Source organism: Saccopteryx leptura, chromosome X (genome assembly GCF_036850995.1).
Source record: "Saccopteryx leptura isolate mSacLep1 chromosome X, mSacLep1_pri_phased_curated, whole genome shotgun sequence".
NCBI lineage: Eukaryota > Metazoa > Chordata > Mammalia > Chiroptera > Emballonuridae > Saccopteryx > Saccopteryx leptura.
In genome coordinates this window covers 101214676-101236519 of record NC_089516.1, presented here as the reverse complement: position 1 = coordinate 101236519, position 21844 = coordinate 101214676, and the positions used below count along the sequence as shown (strand labels likewise).

The window sequence follows — 21844 nt, the reverse complement described above, 5'->3', positions numbered from 1 at the left end:
TCATAGAACTGGTGACACATTAGCCTATTTTTCTTTCCCTGTTTTTAACTGTACAAATCCCATTACATTTACCATAACTCTAGAAATATCTGACAGATGAGCTGGATTTTTACCCAAATTTCAGACACTTCAGCAAAGATTTTCAGTTTATGAAAAAATAATAATAGAAAAAGTAAAAGTAAATTGAGCTCTACCTGTTCTCTTATGTCAAAAAATAAAGAAAGAAAAAGCTTTCACATGAACTGGATTCAGATGAAAAATCCTTTGAGGAAATTGAGATTCCAGGGGCTCTGAGCAAATTGGATGCCATTTATTGAAAGGAATAATTCCCCACAAAGCCAGGGAATATTTCTAGAAAGTCAGCGATCCGTGTGATGGGCTAACATGTTGGAGAAAGCAGAGTAGCAGGAAGGGGGGCTAATTAACCCTCCTGCCCTCCACATTTGGGAGATTTATGAGTAACCGTTGACATCTCTGCTCTTGTTAAGGCACTTTCTGCTGCCTTCACACAGTATGAGCCTCACCTTCTTTGGACCACCTGCAGTCACCTTTGAGGTGGACACTTGCTCCAAATCTGAAAGAAAAGCCATAACTCTAGTTCTTCTTTTTGGCTGTATCAAAAGAAGCACAAAGTGGAACTGGTCCAAGAAGGGCATTCTCTGCTCCGCTGAACTTATTCATTAGAAGGAATTGTGAAAATATTCTTGGTAGGAGCTGAAGCAGCATCTGAAGTCCATCATTTATACATTTATTTCCTTCATCAGCATAAGTTAACATATATTAGCCATGAGGTTTGTTGACAGGGATACAATGTCAAGCCTATTTTATTGTTTTGTGTGTTTCTGTACCACTGTGATTGTCATGGTAAACTTAGACTTCTTTCTGGGAGAAATAGTGATTTTAATTAGGCTTTTAAATATGAATGATGTATGGTGATATCTAGCATGATTGGGCCATAAGAGGAAGTTGAACAAGGCATGATCTCAGCATGGAAGCAAAATCAGCCTCTTCCCTTGTATTCCTTAAACAACTTCCTTCTCCTAACACTTAAATATAGTCCATCAGATCCCTCTTTTCTAGAATTCCTTCTTGATTTAAGTGGACCTGATAGAAAAGTTGTCCATCCATTCTCAGCTTGGCTCAACCAAAAATCAGCTGGGATTTAAAAACCTTCCTCTCTTAAGAAGAAACTTCTCTTATGGTCTGTTAGTAATGGCACCATGGGGAAATTATGCTACTCTTAGAACACCATCTCTTCTGGGAAGCCTTCCATAATTGTGAAAAATTGAGGAATATTGTTCATTCAATATAGAGCTTAGCTGACAAATCAAAGGACAATACAGCTTAAAAACTACCATATTTCCCCATGTATAAAACACTTCCATGTATAAGGTGCACCTTAATTTTGGGGCCTGAAATTTGAAAAAAAAAATATATATATATACAGTGTATCCTTAAAGGCATGGTGCACTTTTAATCGGTCACAGGAAAGTAACAAAAGATGATAGAAATGTGAAATCTGCACCAAATAAAAGGAAAACTCTCCCAGTTTCATACCTATTCAGTGCAGTTTCGATGTGGGCTTACGCACGGATTTTTTACGGCTTCTTAGGTAGCTATCCCATATAGCCTCTACAAACTCGTCACTGACTGATGGCCTACCAGAATGGGGTTTCTCCACCAAACTGCCAGTTTCCTTCAACTGATTATCCCACTGAGTAATGTTATTCCTATGTGGTGGCACTTCATTATAAATGTGCTGATATTCACATTGCACTTTGGTCATGGATTCGAATTTAGCGAGCCACAGAACACACTGAACTTTCCTCTGTACCATCCACATCTTGACTGGCCGTGGGCTGCTCCGCTGTATACACGGTTGTTACATCATCATCTGCACAGCGCACATGCTGCCACATCATCCTACAGAAACCGGGAGGGTTTTCCTTTTATCTGGTGCAGATTTCACATTTCTATCGTCTTTTGTTGCTTTCCTGTGACTGGTCAAAAGTGCACCATGACTTTATGGACACACTGTATTACATAAAGTTATTGAACTTAAGTTTTATTCATCATAAAATTTATACAACTCATCACTGTCAAAACTCCCACCCATTAGCTTGTCCTCATCTGTGTCTGATGACAAATCACTGTCTTCATATATTGCCTCATCCTCAGTTCCATCTATGGCATTTGAAATGCCACATTTCTTAAATGATTTGACAACGATCTCAATCTTCATATTATCCCAGAATCTTTTCATCCAGGTACAAACTTCTCCTATAGTTGGTTTCTTCACTCTTCCTGCTGGTGTCAAATTGTCCCCAGAAGACTTCGTCCATTGGTTCCATTCATCTCTCATGGCAGCTTTGAAGGGTTTGTTAATGCTGGCATCAAGTGGTTGAAGCTAGGATGTCAAACCTTCAGGTATAATGGCAAGTTTTGTTTTTTGCTCTGCAGAAATCTTCTTTGTGTTTTTTGTTATGTGTGCCCTGAACTGATCAAGCACCAATAGGGCAGATTTGCTTAAGAGCCCACCTGGTCTCCTTCTCCAAACATTCTCAGACTAGATCTTCATCCCATCTGGATTCATCCAACCCTTGTCATGAACGTGGGCAATCACTCCTTGAGGAATGTCTTCTTTTGGCATTGTTTCACACTTGAGAATCACCATAAGAAGCAGCTTGGTTCCGTCAGCACAACAAGCTAGAACAACTGTATAATGACTCTTTTCATGTCCACTTGTCTTCACAGTTACAGTTTTCACCCCCTTCTAATCAACAGTTCTGTTACTTGGGACATCAAATTGAAGGGAGACTTCATCCATATTTGAAATCTGTCCCAACTCAAACTGATGTTGAGTGTCAAAATGATGACATTTAAGGATCTTGTGCTCATATCTTTCAGGCATCCTTTGGGCATGTCTGGTGCATGTACACATGCTTAGTCCATTTATGAACCTGAAGCACCAATTGTGTCCTCCTTTGAAATCAGTAACTTCTTTTTTCATCAGCAAGTCTTCTTGCCTCATGCTGAACCATCTTTGTGGACACAGGAATTCCAATTTCCCTTTGCTTTTCAATCCATATTTTTAATTCTCTCTCTAAATCAGGTCATTTTTCTGACTTGCCTCTCATGGCCGCCTTCTGCTGTGGCAGTTTCAGTAGGGATTTTTCTTCCTGTAGCCAGTCTCGGATTGATTTCTCAGTTGGAGGAGGACCAAACTTATGTTCAGCAGCATGATTTCCATTCACTTTTGCAAACTGGATCACTTTTAACTTGAATTTAACACTGTATGAAAATCTTTTCTGAGTTATTTCTGGGAAGAACATGGCAAAACGTAACCTACCATAATATACCAGTAACAAGTGCGAAACAATGAGCGCAAAGACAACAAGTGTGAAAAAGCAGGAAATGCAAGTAAAAAAATCTACAAGCACTGTATAAGATGCACCCAGTTTTTAGACTCCAAATTTTTTGAAAAAGTGTGTGTCATATACATGGGGAAATATGGTATTTACAAAGCAAAAACTATGCCTTTTTAAGGTTTCCCACTGCCCATGAATTTGTCCCAAGCCCTTTTGATATTCAGTTAGTGTCAAAATGATGATGTAACACATGGCCTAGAGCAGTGGTCCCTAACCCCTGGGCCGTGGACCAGTCCCGTCCGTGGGCCATTTGGTACCAGTCCGCAGAGAAAGAATACATAACTTACATTATTTCCATTTTATTCTTATTTAAGTCTGAATGTTTTCTTTTTAAAAAATGACCAGATTGAGCCCCTGGAAATGGGCAAGGAGGCACCTGATTGGTGGTGCTGTTCTTATATCAGTCAGGGGCAAAGCAGGTGTTCAGCCCTAGTTCATCCTAGCTTGATACCTGTATTGGTGGCCAGAGCTGTTTCATGCCTAAGGCACATTAAAAAAAAAAAAAAAAAAAGACCAGATTCCCTCTGTTACATCCATCTAAGACTCACTCTTGACGCTTGTCTTGGTCACATGATACATTTACCCGTCCCATTCTAAAAGCCGGTCCGTGAAAATATTTTTGGTCATTAAACTGGTCCATGGCCCAAAAAAGGTTGGGAACCACTGGCGTAGGGTACCAGTTTTGGTCTGGTGTTTCTGGCTTATAATCAGAGGATGAGGTCAAGGTAATGGCCATTCCCTGAATGAGCCGTTCAGCATCATTCTTTGAGTCCATACCAAGGTTTACTGTTTCAAAGACACATGCGAACTTATCTCCACTAAAGGAGAAATCTCAAAGGATATGCCCTATGTATGTTGCCTACACATACAGCCCCCCCCACACACAAACACAAACACACAAACAGTGCATGCACTCTTTATACTGCAGCTCTACCAGTGAGAAATTAGAAGCAGTGGAAATATCAATCCACTGGGGAATGGTTACATATTACATGTAATGTTTTATCATGCAACTATTAAAAAATCTAATTATTGAAAATTTGATAGCCCTGGAAAATATTTATATTAACTTACTATATTAACGTATTTTAAAATGTGTTATATTATAAAATTAATAATACTCTACAAAATGATATGAAAGTATATAAAGAACATGTATTCCACAACTCCCATCCCACTCCCTGGAAGTAGCCATTATTAAGTTTGCTATGTGTTCTTCCAAACACTTTCTTTTGTGTTATAAAAATAAACATATGTCTGTAGAAATTTTTCTTTTACAAAAAGATGGGACATATGTATTTTTCTATAATTTCCTTTTATTCAGCAATGTGTTTAGGACATCCTTCCATGTCAGAATATTGAATATAATAGTACCATATTTTTTCTAATGTCTTCATAGTTTCCAGGTGTGTGTCATGGTTTATTTAACCAGTATCTATTTGTAAATATTTAAGTTATTTTTAATTTTTGATATTAAAAGTAAGGCATTAATAAACACTGTTAGGCACTTAGACAAGTATTTGTGAGGAATTGTAGGTAGAAGTATATGGTCAGTTTTAATCTTATAAGTACTGTCAAGCCTGACCTGTGGTGGCACAGTGGATAAAGCGTCAACCTGGAAATGCTGAGGTTGCCGGTTCGAAACCCTGGGCTTGCCTGGTAAAGGCACATATGGGAGTTGATGCTTCTAGCTCCTCCCTCTTCTCTCTCTCTCTGTCTCTCTCTCTCCTCTCTCTCCCTCTCTGTCTCTCTCTCTCCCTCTCTCTGTCCTCTCTAAAAATGAATAAATAAAATAAATTAAAAAAATTGTCCTCCAAAACAGTTTTATCAATTTATACTTCCATCATCTTTGTATCAGTGTCCATTTCTAATTCCTTCACCAAAAGTTTTATTAATTTTGCATTTTAGGGTAAGTTTAATAGGGAAAACCTTATATCAGTTTTTCTATGATATTTTCTCATTAAGAATTTTAATGTTTTACCTGACCAGGTGGTGGTACAGTGATAGAGCATCGGACTGGGATGCAGAAGACCCAGGTTCGAGACCCCAAGGTCGCCAACTTGAGCACGGGCTCATCTGGTTTTAGCAAAGCTCACCAGCTTGAGTCCAAGGTGGCTGGCTTGAGCAAGGGGTCACTCGATCTTTGGCAGCCCCCCCTGGTCAAGGCACATATGAGAAAGCAATCAATGAACAACTAAGTTGTTGCAATGAAAAACTAATAATTGATGTTTCTCATCTCTCTCTCTCTGTTCCTGTCTGTCTGTCCCTATCTATCCCTCTCTCTAACTCTCTTCTCTGTCTTTGTTAAAAAAAAAAGGAATTTTAATTTTTTTGTGTGTATTCAAAGCTGTGATTACTTTCCTTTATGGCTTCTGGGTTTCTTCTTATTCCTTGGAAGGTCTTTTCAACTCCATATTCTTGTAAATTCTTCTACTGCTTCCATAATTTGTGGTTTTATTGATAGTTCTCTATTCCATCTGAAACATATTCATGTGTAGTGTGTAATAGGGAACCAATTTTCTTTTATCTCCGGGTGATGTAGGTTCATGAATGTCATTTTTGTTCAACTTTGTGCTTCTATTTATTCCAAAGTCCTCCCAATTGGAAATAATTACTTTTCCAAAAGAAGAAAAGACCTTTAAGGTAAAAAATATATATAATTTCCCATTTATTACTGTCCTACTCTAGAGAAGTGTAGGCATGAGAGTGGAATAATGAAAGAGAGGTTTAAAAAAAAACTAAGAGAAACCTGAAATAACTTCAGGACACATATAAGTATAAGGGTAACAAACCTTTACATTTCTTCTTGTTGCCACATACCGTTTTACCCAAGGAGGCCAAGGTTTTTGATCTTTCACGAGATGGTTAGAATATAACCTTCTAGATCAAGGAAGGTGCTCTGTAGCCTGTTTGCTCTTCTATTTTGGGGTATCAGGATGTAATGAAGGGGAGTGCCATTATAGTCAAAGATATTCGATTGGCATAAAATCTGAAGAAGTCTTGGAAAAGGCTATATTTGTGGAAAACTATTTATACAAGGAAATGTTAAGGTGGGTGCTACCATTTGCTAGTACCTAATTATCCATAGTTATAGTTGCCCTCCCAGGAGAGAAGACAAGCTCAGGAACCCAGGAAATACTAATGGTGCACTGCAGCGAATGAATGAGCCATTTGTGTCTTATATAAAAGTTTGTTGCTGTCCAGAATCAGCAAGGTTTGAGTTTTAACTGGAAAATGTCTTTCTATAACTCCATTATGCTCTGTTGTTAAAGTTCTGGTCAAAGAGGCCAGGAAGCTCTTTTGAAATTCAAAGGAGCGTAACATTTAGTGCATAATATTCATGCAAATATGGGACAAATGGGCTGAAGAGTTTGCCTCTTTTGGCAGCTCTAACTTAGGTAATGAACTACTGATCAAAGTGAGGTGGAAGAATTGAGTTGTGAGGAATATTCAATTACGTACTTTGAATGGATCAGCCTGTGCCAAGTCTGGCAAAGGTTCTAGAGAGAGAAGTTGCTCGAGTACTTCACAGAGTCCATTCCTGATTTATAAGATGAATTATCTGGATCTTCCAAGGAACTGGAGTCTCACGTATATATCTCCTCAGGAGAAAACTTCCAACATTCACATTTGGCTGAAAATGGGCCACTGGAGTTCTCAGGAAGGACAAGTCTCCAAAAGATATAAGGGAAGGAATAAGATACTTAGAAAATGTCCAGATATGTGAAGCATGGCCTTATGGAGCCTACCCAGAACCTCTCTATTGTTAAAAGCAATGAGACAGAATTGAATTTCCTCATCCATATTCTCACTTCAACATTTGAAGTGATTATTGGATAATAGAAAGAAGCAAGGAAAAGAGTAGACCTATTCATGTCTTAGAACTTTGTCAGTGAAGTAGAAGAATGGAAGAATACCTTAAAATTAGAAAGCTTAATGCTTTTGAAAGGACATTTCTAACTATTTTTTTATGTTGGAGAGGCAGTGCAGTTGGGTCTAGAGGCCCTGGAATCCACTTATATCAAAATTGATCTCCATGACTTTCTTTTCTACTTTGGGAATGTCCCTTAACCTCTCCAGCTTTAGATTGTTTTGTTTGTTTGTTTGTTTTATCAGTACAGGGGGGGGGTGCAAATAGTAGCATAATGACCATCAGTATGGGCATTTGGAGAATAAATGAGATTGTGTACACCAAGTGATTTGCAAAAGTGGCTGACATATAGTTAGTTTTTAGCAAGTGATAGATATTAGAATAACTCTCTTGAAAGCCAAGTGGTATTATCCACTTAATTTTTTTATGAGAATCTTGAAAATGAAGTCAAGTGACTTTGTACAAGGACAGACAGCAAGTCTAAACTAGGACCAAAACTCAAACCCTGGTCTCCAAATTCGGTGTTTTGTTCACTGTACTAATTTGATTAACAATTCTCTGAGAAAAGTAGTTGTGAGGCTTTTAAATAGACGCCTAGTCTTTTGCACATGGCAGCCAATTATCACATAAGAGATGAGCCAGGTGAATGAATAAAGAACTTTGTAATCAGAACTCCTAGGAGACAATATACAATGTGAGAATTAAAAGACAGAGACTAAGACTAAACTTATTCATAAACCTAAAAAAGCTAAACCAGAGGAGATTTGTGAGGAAGGTTGAAAATATGTGTCTTTATGTCCATACTTCTTATATTTCCCTGACTTCTCAGTAGGATTGGAATGCCCTCAGAGGCTAGTGGAAAGAACACTGTGCTTTAAGTCAGGAGACCTGGTTTTTGGTCAGCTTTGTTTTTTTCTGTGTGGTATTGGTTGAGTCATTTATGCTCTCTGAACTAAAGATTCTCTACTTATAAATTGAAAGGAATTCTTGCTTTCTGGACAGCAAACCAAAGGATGCCAGAATAGTGTCTAAGGAGGTGAAACAAGGGAAACCATGGCTCTGATTTTATGTTCTTGGAGCACACCTGGATTTTGTCACAAGATTTTTGCAATAAGTACTGTATTCATTTAAGACTTATAACTTGTTTGAGTATAAAAATATTAGATACAGGTTATATGTGAAAGAATAGTTGTAAGATAATGTTTTTAAGGATGAAACAAAATAGAGGCCATCTGAAGAAAGTAGAATGAGTGGATATTTTTAACACTTGGTTTGGTACATTATAGTATTAGCACTCTAAATTTGGCTTGTGCTTCCTGGAAGGCTAAAAAGAGGAACTTTGGGTTTGTTGGTAAGAGAAAATGACAGTTTCATCCACAAAAATCACCTCCCACCTATTCAAACAGTATTGACCATGGGATGTTTGAATAAAACACATCTGTAACCTTGTTTTCAGAGAAGAAAAAAGAATTCTCTGTTTGACATTTCTTTATTGACCTTCTGTAAAGGAAGAGGGCAAGTATTAAATTATAACTCAGTAAAGGTCTTCCTACAAGTGCTAAGAAAATGTGGTCCAGGCACTTTAACTTTACATGATCTAAGTTAATAAAAGGTTAGAACATGGACATGTTAAACAAATGGCTGTTTAATATATCTAGTAGAATGTGTTTTCAGTTAACAGATGGCCTAAGCAAGCTTTATATTAACATAATTTCCCCCTGATTTTAAAATAGATTCTCTTTGTTGAATAAGCATTCAGAAGATACATGAAAGTTTAAGGAAAACAAAATATATTGGTAATCTCAACATACAAGATAACCATGGTTAATTTTTTATGTATACTTCTACTCATTCTTTTCTGTGCTCAGCTATATATACATATTATTTTACAAAGATAAAGCACTGTCATATAACCAGTTTGGCTTATTATGACAATTCACAATTGATTTTTAAAATACACCTGTAGTGGAAATAGATCCTAAGTTGTCTGAAGTGAAAGCTTGGTGTTTTAGATACCAATAACAGGGCATGCAAAGTTGACTTTGTTGTGAAAAGTTCAAGATCATAACTTGAATTCTTGACCAAACAGACCACCTTTAGCAGAGATTTGTGCAACGGAGGCGCTGATTGGGGGAAAAATGTTTAACAAGAGTTTTGATTTTGCCTAAAATCCTATGACAGGTGACATATAAGAGATAGTTTAAGGCAAACACACATTCAAGTCAGAATATAACCAGCCAAGCAGTCTTTCTGTAGAAGAATCTCCCCTTAGCTTCATAATGAAGACTGATGAAAATACCATCAACTTCAAGTTATCTGTGTAATGGCGGGAATTTTTTAAACTTTTTTTTAGAAAATTAAATTTAATGAGGTGACATTGATCAACAAGAATGCATAGGTTTCAGGTAAACATTTCTACAGCATTTGAACTGTTAATTATAGTGTGTGCTCATCACCCAATGTCAAATCATTTTCCATCACCATATTATTTATCCCTCTTTACTCCCTCCTACCCTTCTCCACTTGGTAACCACTTCACTTTTATCTATGTCATAGTGGGAGTTTTCTTCCAACAATTTAAGTTTTTCACTCCACGCTCTTTATGTTTTCATAGTTACTGAAGAGAAATCAGATATAATTCTTATCCTTGTTCCTCTATAAATAATGTATTTTCCCTCTGGTTTCTTTCAAGATGTTCTTTATGTCTTCAATTTTCTGCCATTTGAATATGATATGGCTGGAGTGTAGAATTTTTCATATATATTGTGCTTTGTGTTCTCTTCTCTTCCTTGATCTGTGCCTTGGTGTGACACTTATTTTGGAATATTCTCAGCCATTATTAATTCAAATATGTATTTTATTCCTTCTGTATAGAGAAAAACTATCCTTCAAAAGTGAATGAGGCCCTGGCCGATTGGCTCAATGGTAGAGCATCGGCCTGGCGTGTGGGAGTCCTGGGTTCGATTCCCAGCTGGGGCACACAAGAGAAGCTCCCATCTGCTTCTCCACCCTTCCCCTTCTCCTTCCTCTCTGTCTCTCTCTTCTCCTCCCACAGCCAAGGCTCCATTGGAGCAGCGTTTGCCCGGGCGCTGCGGATGGCTCTGTGGCCTCTGCCTCAGGCGCTAGAATGGCTCTGATTGCTGCAGAGCAACGCCCCAAGATGGGCAGAGCATCACTCCCTGGTGGGCGTGCCGGGTGGATCTCGGTCAGGTGCATGCGGGAGTCTGTCTGACTGCCTCCCCATTTCCAACTTCAGAGAAATACAAAAAAAAAAAAAAGGAAAAAAGTAAATGAGAAATAGATTTTTCAGACAAAAATAAGAAATCTGTCACATGCCTTGCAAGAAATGTTAAAAAAAATGTTTTAGAAAGAAGGAAAATGATATAATTTAAAAACTCAGTTCTGCATAAAGACAGGAAAAGCATCAGAGAAAGAAAAATAAAGGTAAAATAAAATATTGTACTTTTTATATTCTTAATTTAAAAAATAATTATTCAAAATAATCATAGCAACAATGAATGATTATAACTTAGAAAAAGTTGAAATGAATGACAATAATTTTATAAAAGATAGAATAAAAGGGATTGGGAATACACTGCTACAAGGAACCTGCACTATCTGTGAAGCAGTATAATGTTATTTGAATGTGCACTTAGATTAGTTGGGCTACTACTGATTTTTTTAAAAAATTACAATTGTTATGCTAAGAGAAGAAAGAAAAAATATAATAAAAAATGCTCAATTAAAATCAGCAAAGGTGGGAAGAAAGGTACACACACACAAAAGAAAAATATCAAGGTCAATGAATAGAAAATCATTATAAATATGGTCAATATTAATTTAGCTGAATCAGTGATTACTTTAAAAGTGAATTATCTATACACACCAATTAAAAGACATCATATCAGAATGCATTAAAAACAAGAACTGACTATATGTGGTCTATAAGAAAGCCATGTTAAATATGAAGATGCATATACATTAAAAGCAAAGAGATGGAGAAATATAAAGCATGCTAATGCTAATGGAAAGAATCATGGGAATAGCTATATTAATTTCAGATAAGTCAGACTTCAGAACAAGAAAAATTATGTGTATGCTACTAACAGCATCAAAATATGAGAGGCAAAAACTGTTTAAGTTTAATTTATTGGGGTGACATTGGTTCACAAAACCATACAGGCTGCAAGTGTACAACTCAATAAAACATCATCTGCATAGTGCATCAGGCACCTATCACCCCAAGCAAAGTCTCTTTTTGTCTTTGTGCTCTTTGGAGAAGTGTCTATTCAGACCCTTTGCCAATTTTTTTAATTGAATTGTTTATTTTCCTGGTGTTAAGTTCTTTATATATTTTTTAATTTAAGCATTTATCACATGTATCATTGACAAATATGTTCCCCCATTTATTGGGTTCCTTTTTCATTTTGTTGATGGTATTAGTTAGCTGTAGTCCCATTTATTTATTTATTTTTATTTTTTCCTTTTGCTCCAGGAGATATATTAGCAAAAATATTGCTACAAAAGATTTTACTACCTATGTTTTCTTCTATAATTTTTATGGTTTTTTGACTTACATATATTTAAGGTTTTTATCCATTTTGAGTTTATTCTACTATACATATGGTATAAGTTAGTGGTCTAATTTCATTTTTTTTGCATGTACCTAATTTTCCCTACACCATTTATTGAAGAGACTGTCTTTACTCCATTGTATGCTCTTTCCTCCTTTGTCAAATATTAATTGATCATAAAGGTGTGGGCTTATTTCTGGGTTCTCTGTTCTGTTCCATTGATCTGTATGCCTGTTCTTATACCGGCAGCAGGCTGTTTTGATTATGATGGCCTTGTAGTATATTTTGAGATCAGGTAATATGATATCTCCAAGTCTATTATTCTTTCTCAATGTTGCTGGAACTATTCAGGTTCTCTTTTGGTTTCATATAAATTTGCGAAATATTTGTTCTAGAACTGTGAAAAATGCCATTGATATTTTAATAGGAATTGCATTGAATCTGTAGATTGCTTTGGATAGTATTGACATTTTTTTTTTCTGAAGCTGGAAACGGGGAGAGACAGTCAGACAGACTCCCGCATGTGCCCGATCGGGATCCACCTGGCACGCCCACCAGGGGCGATGCTCTGCCCACCAGGGGGCGATGCTCTGCCCCTCCAGGGCGTCGCTCTGCCGCGACCAGAGCCACTCTAGCGCCTGGGGCAGAGGCCAAGGAGCCATCCCCAGCGCCCGGGCCATCTTTGCTCCAATGGAGCCTTGGCTGCGGGAGGGGAAGAGAGAGACAGAGAGGAAGGAGGGGGAGTGGAAAAGCAAATGGGCGCTTCTCCTATGTGCCCTGGCCGGAGTCGAACCCGGGTCCCCCGCACGCCAGGCCGATGCTCTACCGCTGAGCCAACCGGCCAGGGCCTAGTATTGACATTTTAATGATGCTAATTTTTTCAATCTGTGAACACAGTATATGCTTCTACTTGTTTATATTTTCCTAATTTTTTTTTCTTCAGTATCCCAGAATATTCTGAGTATAGGTCTTTTACCTCTTTGGTTAAATTTATCTCTAGTACCTTATTTATTTATTGCAATAGTTAATGAGATTGTTTTCCTAATTTCTCTTTCTGATAGTTCATTATTGGTGTATAGAAATGACACTGATTTCTGAATATTAATTTTGTATCCTGTTACTTTGCCGAATTCACTTACTAGATCTAGTTTTTTACAGGTCTTTAGTGATTCTATGTAAAATATCATGTCATCGGCCAATAATGACACTTTTACATCCTCCTTTCCAATTTGGATGCCTTTTAATACTTCTTCTTTTCTGACTGGTGTGGCTAGAACTTCCAGTACTATGTTGAATAAGAGTGGTGAAAGTGAACATCCCTGTCTCATTCCTGATCTTAAAGGAAACACTTTCAGTTTTTGCCCATTGAATATGATGTTGGCTATGAGTTTGTCATATATGGCCTTTGTTATGTTGAGGTATGATTCCTCTATTCCTACTTGATGAGAGTTTTTAACATAAATAGGTACTAGAGTTTATCAAATGTTTTGGGGTTTTTTTGCATCTACTGATTTCATTTTGTTTATATGATGCATTATGTTTATTGATTTGCAAATATTGTACCAACTTTGACTCACCAGCATAAATCCCACTTGATCATGATGTATGATCTTTTTAATGTATTGCTGGATCCTGTTTGCTAATATTTTGCTGAGAATTTTAACATCTATGTTCATCAGGGATATTGGCCTATAATTTTCTTTCTTTGTAGTATCTTTATCTGGTTTTGGAATTAGGATAATCCTGCTTTGTAAAAAGAGTTTGAAAGTATCCCCTCTTCTTGAAATTTTTTGGAACAGTTTGCAAAGCATAGGTGTTAGTTCTTTGAATGTTTGGTGTAATTTGATTGTGAATCCATCCAGTCCAGGAATTTTGTTTGCTGGGAGTTTTTCTGATTACTGCTTCAATTTCATCAGTTGTAATTGGTTTGCTCAAGTTTTCTAATTCTTCCTGATTCAGTTTTGGAACCTTATATGTTTCAAGGAATTTATCCATTTCACCTAGGTTGTTCCAATTTGTTGGCATTTAGTTAGTTATTCATAGTATTTTCTTAAATCCTTTATATTTCTGTGGTGTCAGTTGTTACTTCTTTATCATTTCTGATTTTCTTTATCTGGGCCCTTTTTTTAAATTCATGAATCTGATTAAATTTTCATTAATCCTGTTTTTTCTTTCAAAGAACTAGCTCTTTTTAAATTTATTTTCTTTGTCTCTATGTCATTTATTTCTGCTCTGATCTTTATTATTTCCTTTGTTCTACTTACTCTGGGCTTTGTTGTTCCTTTTTTCATTCTTTTAGGTGTAGGGTTAGATTGTTTACTTGAGATTTTTCCTGCTTCTTGAGGTAGGCCTCTAATGCTATGAACTTGCCTCTCAGAGCTATCTTTGCCCTGTCCTATAGATTTAAGCTGTTGTGTATTAATTTTCATTTGTTTCCAGGTAATTTTGACGTTTCCTTTAATCTCATTATTAACTATTCATTATTGTTTAATAATAAGTTATTTAGCCTTCATGTGTTTGAAATTTATTTCTGTAGGTGATTTCTGGTTTTGTACCATTGAGGTCATACACACTGCTTTCTAAGTTTTCTTTTTTTAATTTTTAATTTATTTTTATTTATTATTTATTTTTTAAGTGAGAGGAGAGGAGATAGAGACAGAGTCTGGCATGTGCCCCAACTGGGATCTACCCAGCAACCCCCATCTGGGGCTGATGCTCAGGTTAGCCCAGCGATCTTAAAAACCTGAGGTCAACACTCAGACCAGTCCAGCTTTTCTCAGCACTTGGGACTGACACTCAAAGGAATTGAACCACTGGTTGCAAAAAGGACAGAGAGAGAAGGGGGAGAGGGAGGGGAAGAGAAGGAGATGGTTTCTTATCATGTGTGTCCTGACTGGGGATCAAACCCAGGATTTCTTCATGCTGTGCTGATGCTCTATCTATTTACTAAGCCAACAGGCCAGGCAGGACCTATATGTTTTCAATCTTCTTGAATTAATTAAGACATTTTGTGTCCTAACATGTGGTCTATCTTTGTAAATGTTTTGTGTGCACTTGAGATTAATATACATTCTGCAGCTTTGGATGAAACATTCTGTAAATATCAATTAAATTCATACAATCCCATGTGTTGTTTATGGTTCCTGTTGCTTTGTTGACTTTTTGTCTTGAAGACATCCATTGATGTCAGTGGGGTGTTAAAATCCCCTACTGTGACTGTATTTTTGTCAATCTCTCCCATAATGTCCTTCAAGATTTTTTTTTAATATACTTAAGTGCTCCTATGTTGGTTGTGTATATGTTTACAGGGTTATATTCTCTTGTTGGATCAATCCCTTTAGTATTATGTAGTAACATTTTGTCCCTTGTTATAGCCTTTGCTTTGAAGTCTTTTTTTTCTTATACTGATACAAGTATTGCTACCCCAGGTTTTTTCATTTCCATATGCATGAAATATTATTTCTATCCCTTCACTTTCAGACTGTCTGTATCTTTTGTTCTGATGTTCTGAGGCAGCTCTCTTTTAGACAGCTTTTATATGGATCATGTTTTCTCATTAATTCAGCTACCCTAGGTCTCTTGATTGGAGCATTTAATCTATTTACATTTAAGCTTATTATTGATAGGTACTTATTTATTGTCATTTTTCTTTATAACTATGTTTCTCTCTCTCTTCTTCTCCTTCTTCTCCTTCTTCCTCTTTTTTTTCCTCTTCCTCCTTCTCTTCTTCCTCCTGCTTCTCTTCCTCCTCTCCTCTTCTTTTCTTCTTTCTCAGGCCATATAATATTTCTTGGAATATTGGTTTGGTGGTAATAAACTCTTTTAGCCTTTTTTTTTCTGTTTTTCCGTTTGTGGTCTAAGAAGCTCTTTATTTTGGCTTTAATTTTAAGTGATAGTCTTACTGGATAGACTATCTTTGTTGTAGTTCTTTGCTATTCATCACTTTGGGTATTTATGCCAATCCCTTCTGGGCTGAGGTGTTTCTGTTGAGAAATCAGCTGATAGCCTTATGGGAGCTTTCTTACATAACTGTCTCCCTCTTGCTTCTTTTAAGATTGTTTCTTTGTCTTTAATATTTATCGTTTTAATTATGATATGTCTTGGTGTGGGTTTCATTGGATTCATCTGCATTGGGACTCCCCATGCTTCTTGAATTTGTTGTGAATTTTCTCTTCATCTGGTCAGGGTAGTTTTCAGCCATAATTTCTTTAAAAAGTTTCTTTATCTTATGCTCACTTTCTTCTCCTTCTGGTATCCCTATTAAGTTGTCCCAGAGGTCCCTTTGACATTTCTTATTTTTTAAATTTTCTTTTCTTTTTGATGCTCTGCTTGGGTCCATTATGTTATCTTGTCCTTTGAACAACTGATTTGATTATCTGCCTAATCTAACCTGCTAATGATTCTTGCTAGGATATTTTTCAATGAAGATATTCCGTCTCTTTATTTCTGACTGTTTTTTTTTTATTCTTTCTATGTCCTTTATAATGCTTATTATTTATTTGTTTAAGTTCTCACTGAGATCATCTATTATTCCTATAAAGTCCTTGATCATTCTAATAACAATTGCTTTAATCTCGGCATCTAGTAATTTGGTTGTTTCCATTTCATTTAATTCTATATCTTAAGAATATTTCTTGTTCTTTCATTTGGGACATATTTCTTCATCTCCTCATTTTGTCTCTGTGTATTAAGTAGATCTGCTATGACTCCCAAATTTGTTTTGATGCCTTTATTCTAATGATGTCTTGTTGGGCTTAGTGGTGCAATCTTTCAGACCACCTAAGCTCCATGCTCTAGGAATGTTTCTTGTGGTTTATGTGCAACCACTTGTTGTAGTTGAGTCTTGAATGTTGTTGACATTTTCAGGGGTGGAGTTAACACTTCAGGCTGACTGGCTGTAAGGATAAACCTCAGTCACTGTTTATAAGTCTCTGTGCAGAGGCTTCCCTTTGAGGCAGAGTTGTTCCCAGCAGCATCTGGTGCCTGCTGGACTCCCCTTTTAGGTGTGCCACTTATGTGCCTAGTTAATTCAAGCTCTGGTGTGGTTGTATTGGTTCTGGGTTGACTTGGGTGGGTTTTGGGTATAGGTCAATGACAGACATTGTGTGTAACCACCCTTGGATTACCTGTCTGAAGTTACCACACTGTTCACTGTAGGTGGTTGCCTCTATTGGGCCTGGGTGTACATGGAAGGGGCTAATCTGTGTACAAAGGTTGGCTTTCTCTAGCTTAGAGCTGAAGGCAGATTTATAAAAGTCCTTGACTCTCTGAGTTCCATCTCTACCTGTCTGCTATTCTGCCTCCCCCTGTTGTAGTTTAGTCTTCCTCTAGAGCCTTCCAAAGAAATAATGGGCCCAGGATGGCAACTACCCACAGAGACTTCCACAGGTCGTGAGCTTGGTAGGGAAGGATGACTGGATTCTAGAGGATGGGGTTAGTGGGTCACTTTCTTGAGAGCCATGTGGTCAGACACTCAATGAAGGGAAAGTGGTCTCTACTCCAGAACCAAACCATTCAGTCTCTGCCCAAGCCTCCAACTCTGGCTCCTCCAGGGGAGGACACACTGAAAGCTCAGGTTGGATGCAGCCAGCCATCCCCTCTGAAGAAGCAAATTCAGTAGATCAGAACTTCTGGGGTGAGGTAGGAGACAGATCAAAAGAGTCTCCCATTGGGGTGGTGCCACCTGAGGGGTCCAAGAACTTTGTCCTGATCCAAAAGAATAGCCTTCAAAGGAGACACACTCTGAAGGCCCAGCTTGGGACTGCCTTCCCCCTTGGAACTGAGCTCAACAAGGTGAGACCACTGAAACTTGGGGGAAGACAGATCTAAAGAGTCTCAAATTAGGGATGGCGACAAGCCTTTAGGAGGGTGATGAGCACTTTTCCACTTCCCAGAATAGTACAGGCTGAGCTTTCAGGAGAGATAGAAGTACCCCCCACTCTGCAGTGTAGCCACATAACCCAGCACCCACCAATCTAATTCCCCAGACAAAAACCTCCCTGGGCGATGACACTACAAAAGTCCCAGCTCTAAACAGCACTCTAGTCCCTCTGTGCTATTGAAATCAGCAAGGCAGGACCACGAAGTACTAGGACAGGCCCAGTGATTCAACAGGTTGGGGCAGTGGCAGCTGTGCCCTGGAGGTGAAAAAGAATGGTTCCCTTTCCAAAATTCATAGTTCAATCAATATCTGAGTCTGCTAAGAGCTTCTCCAGAAAAAGAGCTCCTCAAACATCCCTGCAAGATGCAGCCAGCAGATCCCTGTGGAGGACCTGAACATGGCACAGAGGTGTCATAAGAAGTTAGAAAGCTAGACAGTGCACTCCCCAGGTTGGTGCTATAAAAATAGGAGGGTTCAACCCTGGGAAGATGGCAACTGGGCCTTTATCGAACTTCCTTCTTTCCCAAGTGGACTGAATCCCCACTGATTTTCACCACCAAATGCTATGTGGGCCCCTCTTCATGTTTCTGTTGCTGTGGGTTAGGGATCCCAGGGATGGGGAGTTTTGTAGTTGCAGTATCCCTCTGGTTTCTTATCTACCCTTTCTGAATCTCTGCCCTTCTTACCAGTCTAAGTGTTTGTTTGTTTGTTTTCTGTAAATCCTTGGTGATAATATTTCAGTTCAACTATCCTTCCCTTAATTATTCAGGTTGAATACTCTATAATTTGACTGTAAATCCAGTTTGGTGCCAGCAGCAAGTGAGTGTAGCTTTCACCTGCTCTGCAACCATCTTGGAATACTGAGGCAAAAACTGTTATAACTGCAAGGAAGAACAGATAAATTTACTATTATATTTGGAGATTTTATACTCCTCTATTAGTAATAAAGAGATCCAGAAGATATAATATCAGTGAGGATATAGTTAAACTGAAGAGCACAGTCAATCAATCAGATCTAATTGACATCTATAGAATATTTAGTCTAACAATAGAATACGCATTTCTTCTCAAGCTCACAAGGAGCATGAACAAGATAGACCAAATTTATGCATCATAAAACACATCTTAACACATTTAAGACAATGGAAATTATACCAAGTATGCTCTCAGACCACACTGCAATTAAACTAAAAATGAATAACAGGTAGATAGCTGTAAAAATCCCCAAATATATAGAGATTAAACAATATACTTCTAAATATCACATGGGTCAAAGGAATCTCAAGGGAAATTTTTAAATATTTTGAATTATTTAAAAATTAAAATATAACATCAAAATTCATGAGATATATTGAAACTAGTACTTAAGATAAATTTATAGCATAGATTAATATATTAGAAAATAAGAAATATATCAACAATTTAAGCTTCACTTTAGGAAACTAGAAAAAATCAAATTAAACTAAGCAGAAGAAAACAAATAAAAGCAGAAATCAATGAAAGTAAAACCAGGAAAACAATGCAGAAAAATTGAGACCAAAAACTAGTTCTTTTTTAAAGTTATTTTTAATTTATTGTATTGACATGGTTTCAATTGTACCATTCAATATAACACCCTCTATAAACTTTATCATGTTGCCCTTGCCCCATGCAAAGTCTATTTCCACCCCCACTTACCCCCTTTACCTCCAACCTCCACCCCACTTCCCTTTGGCAATTGCTAACCTGTTGTCTGTATATATGTGTTATGTATATATGATTTTGGTTAATAACTTCACCTTCTTTGATCTGATCCTCTCTTCTCCCTTCTCTCTGATAGCTGTCAGTCTGTTCCTTTTGACTTTGCCTCTGTTCCTATTTTGTTCCCTATTTTATTGTGTTTATTAAATTCCACATGTAAGTGAGATCATATGGCATTTGTCTTTCTCTGCCTTATTTCACTTAGATAATAATCTCCAGGTCCATTCATCTGGTCATAAAAGGTAACATTTCCTTTTTTTATGGTCACATAGTATCTGATTGTGTAAATGTACCACAGTTTTTCTATCAACTTGTCCAGTGATGGACACTTGGACTGTTTCCAGATCTTGCTATTGCAAAAAATGCTGCAATAAACATGGGAGTACATATCTTCTTTTGAATCAGTGATTTTGTATTCTTAGGATATATTCCTAGAAATGGGATGGCTGGGTAATAAGGCAGTTCCATTTTTAATTTTTTGAGGAAATACCATACAGTTTTCCACAGTGGCTGCACTAAGTCTGCATTCCTACCAATCGTGCATGAAGGTTCTGTTTTCTCTACACCCTCGGCAGCATTTGTTTGTTGATTTTGATTTGTAAATGAAAGCCAGTCTGGCAGGTGTGAGGTGATATCTCATTGTGGTTTTAATTGCATTTCTCTGATGATTAATGACATTGAACATTTTTTCATATATCTATTGAAATACAGATCTTGGTGATCTGTATGTCCTCTTAGGAGAAGTGTCTATTGAGGTCCTTTGGCCATTTCTTAGTTGGAATTGTCTTCCTGGTGTTGAGTTTTATAAATTCTTTATAAATTTTGGTTATTAATGCCTTATCATATGTATCAATGAATATGTTCTCCCTTAGAGTGGATTGTATTTTTATTTCCATAATGATGACTTTTGTTGTACAAAAGCTTTTCTTTTTTTTACATTTTCTTTAGAAAATTAAATTTAAGCGGTGATCTTGATCAGTAAGAGTACATAGTTTTCAGAGAAATGTTTCTATAGCATTTGCACTGTTAATTATGTTGTATACCCATCACCCAAAGTTAGATAATTCTCCATCATCATATATTTGTCCCTCTTTACAAACTTCCCCCATCCCCTCCCCCTCAGTCCCCTCCCTGTTAACCACTTCACTTTTATCTATGTTCATAAGTCTCAGTTTATATCTCACCTATGTGTAAACTCAAACAGTTCTTAGCTTTTTCTGATTTACTTATTTCACTCAGTATAATGTTCTCAAGGTCCATTCATTTTGTTGTAAATGGCAGTATGATATCATTTCTTATGGCTGAGTAGTATTCCATTGTATATATGTACCACTTCTTTTTTTATCCAGTTATCTATTGAGGAACACTTTGGTTGTTTTCATGTCTTGGCCACTGTGAATAATGCTACAATGAACATGGGGGTACATGTGTTTTACGTACTACTGTTATCGAGTTTTAAGGGTAGATACCCAGTAGAGGGATTGCTGGGTCATGTGCTAGTTTTTTCTTAACTTTTTGAGGAAACACCATACTTTCTTTCATAATGGTTGTGCCAATTTGCATTCCCACCAGCAGTGAATGAGGGTTCCATTTCCTCCACAGCCTCTCCAACACTTGTTATTACCTGTCTTGGTGATAATAGCTAGTGTAATCGGTGTGAGGTGGTATTTCATTGTAGTTTTGATTTGCATTTCTCCAATAGCTAGTGAAGATGACCATCTTTTCATATATCTTTTGGCCATTTGTATGTCCTCTTAGGAGAAGAATCTGTTTAGGTCCTCTTCCCATTTTATTGGATTGTTTGCTTGATTGTTGCTGAACTTTGTGAGTTCTTTATATGTTTCAGATATTAACCCCTTATTTGGAGCTGTTGTTTGCAAATATAATCTCCCATTTGGTTGGCTGCCAATTTGTTTGGTTGTTGGTTTCCTTTGCTGTGCAGAAGCTTTTCAGTTTGATATAGTCAAATCCATTTATTGTTACCTTTACTTCCCTTGCACTTGGGGTCAAATTCATAAATTGTTCTCTACATCCAAGGTGCATGAGATTAGTTACCTATGTTTTCTTCTATGTAATTTATTCTTTCAGATCTTGTATTTAGGTCTTTGATCCATTTTTAATTAATTTTTGTGCAGAGGGAAAAACTATAGCCACATTTTATTTTTTTTGCATGTGGTTTTCCAATTTTCTCTGCACCATTTATTGAAGAGGCTTTCTTTTCTCTGTTGTGTGTTTTTGGCTTCTTCATTGAAGATGATTTCTCCATGTATATATGGTTTTATTTCTGGGTTCTCAGTTCTGTTTCATTGGTCTGTATGTCTGTTTTTCTGCTAAAATCATGCCATTTTTA

The 21844-nt window shown here is 37.1% G+C and overlaps 1 protein-coding gene and 1 pseudogene across 5 annotated transcripts in view; both read left to right on the top strand.

The window, feature by feature from the left end:
* CHRDL1 (chordin like 1) overlaps window positions 1-21844 on the top strand; it is a 143188-nt gene that overhangs the window by 4525 nt on the left and 116819 nt on the right. The gene's annotated exons all lie outside the window — the stretch shown is intronic.
* LOC136386664 (small nucleolar RNA SNORA48) lies at window positions 3778-3921 on the top strand (annotated as a pseudogene).